The sequence below is a fragment of the Elephantulus edwardii genome, unplaced genomic scaffold (assembly GCF_000299155.1).
Source record: "Elephantulus edwardii isolate Elephantulus edwardi_28Jun2011 unplaced genomic scaffold, EleEdw1.0 scaffold00003, whole genome shotgun sequence".
NCBI lineage: Eukaryota > Metazoa > Chordata > Mammalia > Macroscelidea > Macroscelididae > Elephantulus > Elephantulus edwardii.
In genome coordinates, this window is record NW_006399753.1 from 39,064,126 (window position 1) to 39,073,483 (window position 9,358).

Genomic DNA, 9,358 nt, shown 5'->3' on the forward strand with positions numbered 1-9,358 from the left:
TATGATTTTCCAGCCTGGTGGATTTCAAAAGTCTTTTTTTCCCATGCTCAGTTTGGAGACTTAGCTGTGTCCTAATGCTCAGGTTTTCGCCTATCCTTTATGACTCCTCTCTTTTTCTGAACTCTTTTTCCTCCTCTAACTCCTTATACTATTCTGAAAAAGACCAGGATTGCTGAGTTTGGTGGACTAGTCTATAGGAAGTTACACAATGACCTAAAGATTGCACACACCTCTCAGGAGGGTCAAATTCATCAGACACTCCATGGGAGAAAGATGAACAATCTCCAACCATCAGATCTACTCTCTCAGAAGCCCAGTAAATTGGTAACTGTGAATCAGTTCTGACTGGAAGGGAAGAAGTCTAAAAGAGTGGCTAAAGGAGCACTGGTGGCGCAGTGAGTCACGTGCTGGCCTACTAACACAGCAGGCTACATAGGCATATCTGCTAATCCTTACCACGTGTATACTCAGCCAGTACAATTAAGGCTTCCCCTATGTATTCTTTTTAAAGCTTATTTTTACAAATGAGTGGCCCCATTTGTTAGAAGAAATTTTCTTATGTTTGAGAATGCCTAGCTGGCTATTTTGCGTTCTCTCCAGTTCAGTGTGTGACTGCACATATATCTTCACTTTTCATTTTCCTTTTTTCTCCCATAGAGTATTTTTACTATTTTCTTTTAGACAGCATAAAAGTAGTTAGCTGAAATGTCATTCTTAGTCTTACTTCTTTCTTTAGGGTAAACTTTATTAATAATTTGATTTTTTTAAATGTTATTTTTGAAGCCTACAATAGAAGCACGGTAGGAATCCTATCCATTCCCAGACCTTTTCTTTGCCTTTTGTGTCTTTTCCTTTTCACCATTTATAATCACATCATCTTAAGCTGTCTGGTAGCCTGTAGTTTGAAACAATTTCTGTTTTTTATATAGGTCAACAAAAATCAAATGTAATCAGAGCAGTGCAAAATGGACTATGTTCAACACAAACACACTTTTAAATAAATTCTGTAAAATCAAGTTATTTAATTCACACGTTGGTATGCTTAATTCTTGTCACCCAACTATGACTGTTCTCCAAGAGCTGCCACTACAGAAGCAAAATCAAGTGATTGCTGTGTTAATTTCAGTTCTTCAGAGGTAACAAAAGGACTATCTACAATGAATGCTTAATTACATTTTCTCTCTTCAGCATTCACATCACATCACTGGGCTTTCCTTTGAAACAATAGAAAAGGGCAAAGCCCTGAGGAAAGAATAAGCCTTTCAACTGGTTAATTCTCCTCTACTCCTTATCACCAAATCACAGGCAAAATGGAGGGAGGTGTGAATTTCACAAGCAGAGAGAAAACTGTAGTGGGGACAGAAAGACAGACATTTTCAATGGCCGTGGTTGGCCGATATAAATATGCATTTACTATGCACTTAAACTTAATTTTTATTGTAAGCTGATAAATTGGTGCCCCCACAGGGTGATGAAACAGCCTGCTGTTTTTTATTGTAGTACAGGCTGTAGCAAAACATGTTTTGCTACTTGGCACATGCATATCCCTGAGAAGACAAAATCAGGAACTCAGCAGGTTGTGGGGTCTTACTGACTGGGATGGGGGGAAAAGGCAAAATCAGAGTCAGTATATTTATAAGGACTTCTTTTTTTATTTTTTCCCCCCTTGTTGTTGCGAGGTTAAAAAACCGGATAGTATTGTACTGAAAAGATTGAAATTAAAATAGTCCCTATAGTTCTCAGCTGAATTAAACTCAAGTTTCTATAGTTCTCAGCTAAGTTAAACTCAGGAATTTTTAAAGCCCCACACCCAGGTATCCAGGGCAACAGTATTTCAAGAATAGCTAGCAGAAGGGCAGAGCAAACAAGCAAAGATTGTTTCTCAACTGATAACCCATGTGCCTTTGTTTCCCGACTGATAACCAATGTATCTTGTGCTTTTCCACTGCCCTAGAGTTTGAACTCATTGTATACTTAAGAATTTGTGACACCACCATATAGTTAAAGATCTATCTAACTGCTACATGTGCTACGTGACTGCCGCAAGTGCTACGTGCAAAAATGCTGTGTAAACCCTGAGCAAACACTGAACCAATGAATTCAAACTGTGCTTTCATCACCCAATGAGAAGCTGATACTCAGTTGTATCCCCCTAAAGTGTATAAAAAAACCCAACTTTGTCTGCTCTCGGTAAGCTCCTTTATCTCTTGCCAGAGATAAGAGTCAGCCCAGAGCTCCGCAATAAACCTCTTATCCCTTGCTGTTGCATCAAGCCGGTGTCTTGGAGTCTTGGGTCTTCGCCGTCCACTCGGGACAGAACAGGACCAGCGGTTCGGGGGTCCTTCAGTACAAGAAGTCAATGACTTTTAGAAAGTTCTCCTTTTAGGTAAACTGAAGATAGAAGACGATGGATAGACATCTTTATTTTCTATTGTAGAGTATTAGATGTTGCGTATCAGAGAGTTGGAATCCACTGATAGCTTACCATCTGGCAGGTGTTAAGAGGCAGTTAATCTCACAGGAGGAGATTGCCCATCCTTCTCCCACAGAGCAGCTGGCCTTGAACAGCCTGCCTTCAGTATTGCAGTGCAGCTTCTTGCTGTTAGGCCAACAGAAGGACACGGGCCTGTCACCTTCTAGTATCTATTTCTACATTGGTCCACAAAATATTTCCAGCTTTTCCCTCCCCATCATCAATATTTTTAATATTTCACATTAGAAATTATATGGAGCTGTGTTTACTATGTTGAACATAAATTTAACCAGGAACAGTAGGTATTATGTTGTCTGGTTTCCTTTTTTTCCAAGGCCTTGAATCACTGCTTTTGTTTGTTGGTTTAGGTTGACTTGTCCTAATTCAGGGAACTCTGGTGGCCTAGTGGGTAAGGAGTTGTGCTGCCAACCCAAAGGCAGGTGGCTTTAATCAACCAGCTGCTTGAGGGAGAAAAATGGGCAATTTTCTCCAGTGTAATTATAGCCTCCGAAAATGCACTGGAGAGTCAATTTTCAGTTGGTTCTGACTAACAGCAATGAGTTGGGTTATTTTGTTGTTGTCCTAATTTCCAACTAATTATAGGCTTTAAGAGAATATGGAAGGGAGCTCTGGTGGCCTAGTGGCAAGAAGTTATGCTGCAATCTTGAAAGCACAGTTCGAATCCACCATATTCTGTGCTGGGAAAGGAGGGGTAATCTCCTCCTGTGACCGTCAGATCTAATTCAATGGTATACAGGAGAAAGAGAGAGAACATTTTCCATTTTGACCAGGATCTTGTTAGGTTTCATTGTGTTGAATATAACTCATAATAATCCTATGAACAACAGATTAAAATCTTTTCTTCTCCTGTGCCATTTACATAATCTATGCTTGATGAATTGTCGTAGTCACTGTGTCATTGAACTAGTTGAGTTCTTCCTCTTTTTTACTTACCCTTTTCTTTTCAAAGCACGATCTTTTTCAAGGACTAGTGCTTTCTAACAACATCCCAAGGTATTTGAGATGAAGTTTCATTATTCTTGTCTCTGAGGATCGCTATGGTTACACTTCCTCAAAGAAAAATTCATCTGTTCTTTTGGTAGTCTGTGGTATGTTCAATATTCTTCATCAATACCACAAATTAAAGGCATCAATTCTTTGGTCTTATTTATCAACATCAAGAAAACAAAAATCCTTACAACTAAACCAATAGGCAACATTATGATTTTCTAAAGAGCTGACATAAGGGCATAGGGCATGGAACGTAATGGCACAGGGCCATGAATGTCTCTGTGAAAGAGCCAGAGGGAGTAAGAATAGCACAGCCCTTCATTGCCTCAAAGCAGAAAGCAGATAAAGAGCCCATAGTGCAGTCCCATGATGACTCTAGAACCATATCACTAGCAAGAGGTTCATTTATTTATTGTTGACTCACAGTGTGGTACTGAGAATGGAGGTTATTAGGGAAGTAGGTTGGAAAGTAGGAGGGGCAAAGAATATTACCCAAAATAAGTCTAGGTTTTAGCCCATGTTCCACAGCTCATTTCTTCAATTAGTCAAGGTTCTGGTTTCAGTTAAGCAGTCAAATCTAAATTATCCAACAAGACTTGCCTCTGGACAGTTTAAGTCAGCTTCTCCTTCATACATCTGGCAAGAACAACAAAAACTTTCAAATGTGGTCTTTATCTCAGGGCTCCTCTGCTTACACTACCACAGTTTCTCCACAGTAATGTCACAGTCTCTCCACCACCAGGGTCTCACTCTCACCAGGAACTTGCTCCAGTCTCCCTCAAGTCTTGCTGTCACAAGTCTTGCTTGTCTCTAGATTTGCTGTCCAGTTTGGAAAGCAATCTTTTTCTTATCCTAGTCCCAGAGCTGCTGGTTTTCTGCAAGACAATATGCCTGCAGTTAAGTTAGCTTGACCAGACGGGGGCTAACTGTAATGGCTAAAAACAAGCCAGCTTTAGGCTGACACTACAGCCTACCTTCTGGCTTTTCTCAGCCATTATTTTTCATTACTGGAAACACCACCTTTCCCCTTACAATAATCTATATTTAGGAAAATACATAAGCCAGCTGGCAGGGCTGTAATGTTAGCCTAAAGTTAACCTTTTTAAGCCATTACCTTAGCAACCCCTCCACTCCCCAACTACCTCAACCGCAGACATATGGTCTTGCAAATCATCAACAACAGTGGGACTAGGAAAAGAGAGAATACGTCCCACACTGGGCAGCAAGACTCGAGGAAAACTAGAGCAAGAACCTGTTGAGAGAAAGACCTTGGTGGGGAGACCCTGGTCACAGTGGTTAGAGAGATTGTGGTATTGCTTTACAGAAACTGTGGCAAGGTAAAAGCAGAGAAGACTTGAGATAAAGGCCAGTTAAAGGATTTAGCTGTTCTTTCCAGTGCTTGATGGCGAAGTTAAAATTGCTGTGCAGAAAACCTTGCTAGATGATTGTACTTGACTGCTGAACTGAAACCAGAACCTGGACTAGTTGAAGAAGTGCACCTTAGAACTAACTGATGGCTAATAAACCCCATTCTCAGTACCATTAAAAAACCAAAACAAACAAACAAAAAAACCTCAAAGCACTCAAGGAATCAAAAGATGTGCTATATTAGATATACATGTTGTCAAGGACTTCTTTAATGTGCTACAGAGCAAAAATATCTATTTAAAGATTAAGATGTGTCTAACTGAAGTCATGGTATTTTGGATTGCTCCATAAGCATATGGTAAGCATTCATAAGCATGGGCTGGGCTACGGGTTCTTTATCTGATTTCTGCTCTGGGATAGTAAGGGAGGGGCTGTGCTATTTTCACTTCTTCTGGCCTTTTCTCAGAAATTTGCATGGTGCTGGGCCCCCCTGTCTAATTTTTTATTCATTAGACAATTATGCTAGGATATTGTCATCATTGTTATTTGTACTTCTCAAATTTTTTTTATTCTCTGAGTTAAAAATCAAACCTAAATCAATCAAACTCATATAAAGCTCTGCAATAAGGATAGCCAAAATAATATTCTTTTAATATGAAGACAAATTAAGTAAACTACTCCTATATATTGATTATTTTAGTTAATTTAAAATCCATTGGATTAAATTAAACACATAGTTTGAACTTAATAAATATTAGTGAAACAGAAGGTTAAACAGATGAATGATATAAAATTAAAAATCCTGGGAGCAAATGAAGGCTAATTAGACTTATTCCCATAAATTTAGAATCATGTCATGGCTGATCCTCCAAAAGATTTTCCGAGGCTATATATCATAGTACATAGGTTCTGAAGAGCAATGGTGTCTCTCTGGAGACTAAGGTGCATCTGATACAGGCCACGATCTTTGCAATCACTTGTTATGCATCAGAGAGTTGGACAATGACTAGGGCAGATAGAAGGAAAATAGAGTGGTGCTGGAGAAGAGTATTGAGGGTACCAAGGACTGCTAGGAAAACAAACAGATTCATCCTGCAAAGTGTTAAACCTGGCGGCTCCTTGGAGGCAAAGATTCTGAGACTCCGTGTAACATACTTTGGACATGTTGTAAGGAGGGACCGGTCCTTGGAGAGGGACATCATGCTTGGTAGGGTGGAGGGACAGCGCAGGAGGGGGAGGCCCTCTATGAGGTAGATTGAGTCAGTGACCGGGGTAATTGGGATGGGTGTATCAGAGACAGTGCAATTGGCACAGGACAGAGCAGAGTTTAGGGCTGTTGTACATACATAGGGTCGCTATGTGTCGCAAGTGACTCGATGGCACATAACAACAACAACATATATCATAGTGGAGAAGGTTGTCCATTTTTCTTCTGTTTAATTGAGGATGAATTCAAACAATTATGGAGGTGTGAATTTTGCACTGGCAGTACAACCCTTGTGGATTATGCAAAACAACAAATAGTGGCAAGCAACAGTATAGCCACATATATCTCAGCCAAGAGTCCATTCCATTATCAACATTTTTTCCTTTTGTGTTTTTGTGGTAAAAAATGCTTAAAGTTTTTCTATGTGATTCACCTGTTTGAAGCCAGAATTTTATATAATAATATGTGCTCATATTTTAAAAAAATTATTGCTATTTAAATAAAAGTTCATAAAAAGATTGTGTTTTTGTTCATTCATGTTACACATTTCGCCCCCCTCCTATTCCTTCCCCTTCCTTAGTCCACTTTGTAATACATTCCTTGTTTCAGATTATTAACTGTCACACATATAATGTTTAATCATTCATTCCTTTCCAACACTTCTTCTGGTCATTTGTCCCAGTGCAGTTATCAGGGACTTAGGAATAAAACCAAAGACTATACAATTCATCAGAGAAAAAAAATAGGAATAAATCTATAAGCCTTAATCTGCAGCATGAACAGATTTTCAAGCATAATGAAAAACCTATAATCAGGAGAGAATGAAATAGCAGAATGCGGTCTTCTAAAAATTAATCCTGATGCACATAAAAAAAAACAAGGTAAAAAGGAAAGACATAGAATGGGAAAGAAAAAATATTTGGCAATGATAAGAGATTCATACATAAAATTTACAGAATGAATTTTAGCACCTCAAAAAGGAGAAGGTACCCCAATCACAAAATGTGGCCATAATTTTTAAGGGATATATCTTACTTTCTAAAACTCTCCCCATTGTTGTTGTTTTGTGTGCCTTTGTGTTGGAACAGTCTCATAACTCCTCCTCCAGCAGATTTTCAGAGGCAGTAAATTGCACAGTAAGAGACTGCTCATCCTTTTCCTGTGGTGTAGCTCGTGGATTTGAAAAGTAAGTCTTTGGGATATTGATTGCAGCATGCCTTTTTACCATGAGGCCACCCAGAGCTCATTATCTTTAACAAAATTATATTCCTACATAGTTTTTTTAAAAAGAAATGATATATATTTAGATTAAGGAAGGATCTTAACGATCATACACAATTTCATTTCATTCATTCTGGAGTAGAGGTTCGACTTGATGAACTATCTACAGTGAAAATGTCAGCTTCCAAATCTAGGAATAGGAATCACTTGAGAAGCTGGACTCTATAAAGAAGTAAAGGGCACCAGGATCAGAAGACAACTCACCAACAACCTGCATTTTACAGAGGACACAACCTTGTTGGCTGAAAGTAAGGACTTGTAATATTTACTGTAGAAGATCAATGAATACAGCCTTCAGTATGGATTACATCTCAAACTCAAGAAATCAAATATCCTTACCACTGGACTGGTGGACAACATCATGATATATAGAGAAGAAATTAAAATTGTCAGCTATTTTCTCTTACTGGGATCCACAAACAACACTATTGGTACCAGCATTCAGAAGATTAAGAGACATATTGCCTTGAGAAAGTCTGTTGTCACAGACTTCTCCAAATTGCTGAGAAACAATGATATGTATCAGTTTTAACTCAGAAGACTATGGTGTACTTGATTCAGGTTATAGTCTTTTCAATCACTTATTGTGCATCTGAGAGTTAAACAATTAATAAAGGTGACAGAAGAATTTATGCCAGTAAACTGTGGTACTGGAGAAGAGCACTGAAAGAGGTTGAGATTGAAAGACTCTATTCTTTAGACCTTGAACCTGAACTACACCATAAGTTGCCTTGTAAATATATGACAAATTGGCTCAAAAAATAATGGGCATTGCCAGCAAGTACTGTGCTCCTTAAAAAAAAAATACCAGTGTGAGACCAAAAAGCCCACACTTAATTGAAAACAAATTTGAGAACACAGGAGACAGGGGAATTAGATTAATGGAGATCAGGATGGAAATAAGAATATCCATATGTTATGGAGAGTGTAATCAATGCCACTATAAAAAATACTTGTGTAGAAATAGTTGAGTGGGAAGCTAAATTGTGTAAACCTTCACACAGCAAAATATTAACATTTAAGAAGGAAAAATATTAGGCATTATAGAAATGCAAATAAAACCCATGAAATATCACTGGTCTGGTTACTAATAGGTAAATGGAAAATAATGTGCTGGTAAGTATGCAGAGAAATTGAACCCTATATGTATTGCTGAAGGGAATGCAAAATGGGACAACTGCCGTAAAATTTTGGTGACTCTATGGAAAGTTAAACATATAATTAATTACCAGATCACTCACTAATTCAACTCCTAACTATGCCATCAAGTACACCCTGATTCACAGCAACTTTCCATTTTGTTTCTCTGGCTGTAGACTTTACAGTAGTTGACTGCTTATCGCTCACCTGTGAAGTGGCTAGCGGATTCAAACTGCTGCCTTTTCAGTTAACAGCCTGGCAGTTTACAAACTATGCCACCATGTATCTTTGTATATGAACATATTTACTAATGGAGATATTGAATGTGAAATTCCAAAGATCTGAGAATTTTATCCTCTAGCGTACCCTAGGCTGAAGTTCATAATATCTCTCTTATTTTTTTCTATTAGGAATATACTGAGTACACATCAGGTGTCAATTTTCCTGTATTTTCTATTCCTTTTCATTGTGCTGTTACAACATTTGAAGCTCTGTGGTTTTTGTTTTTTTTTTCTTCCCATGTGTTTCATTCAGTTGCACATAGCACAAAAGCACTGTGTTGGTTTCTAATTAACTGACTGCACCCTGAGGTCTCCTGCTTCTGTCTTCAGTTTAATTACAGCTGTGATGAAGATAGAGTAAAAGTGAAGAGTGTCTCTATGTGATATATATATATGTATATGTGTGTGTGTGTGTGTGTGTGTGTGTATGTTCTGGTTGAATTCAGGTCTCCAGCTTCTGTCTTCAGTTTAATTACAGCTGTGAAGAAGACAGAGTAAAAGTGAAGAGTGTCTCTATGTGAGATATATATATAAGTTCTGGTTGAATTCTTAGATCATAGTGAGTGTGAATGCCTAAGGATGGTTAAACTGGTATGG

General features: G+C 38.3%; 1 protein-coding gene across 1 annotated transcript in view; it reads right to left on the bottom strand.

The window, feature by feature from the left end:
• Window positions 1-9,358, bottom strand: part of NALCN (sodium leak channel, non-selective) — a 600,265-nt gene that overhangs the window by 230,318 nt on the left and 360,589 nt on the right. The window lies entirely within an intron of this gene.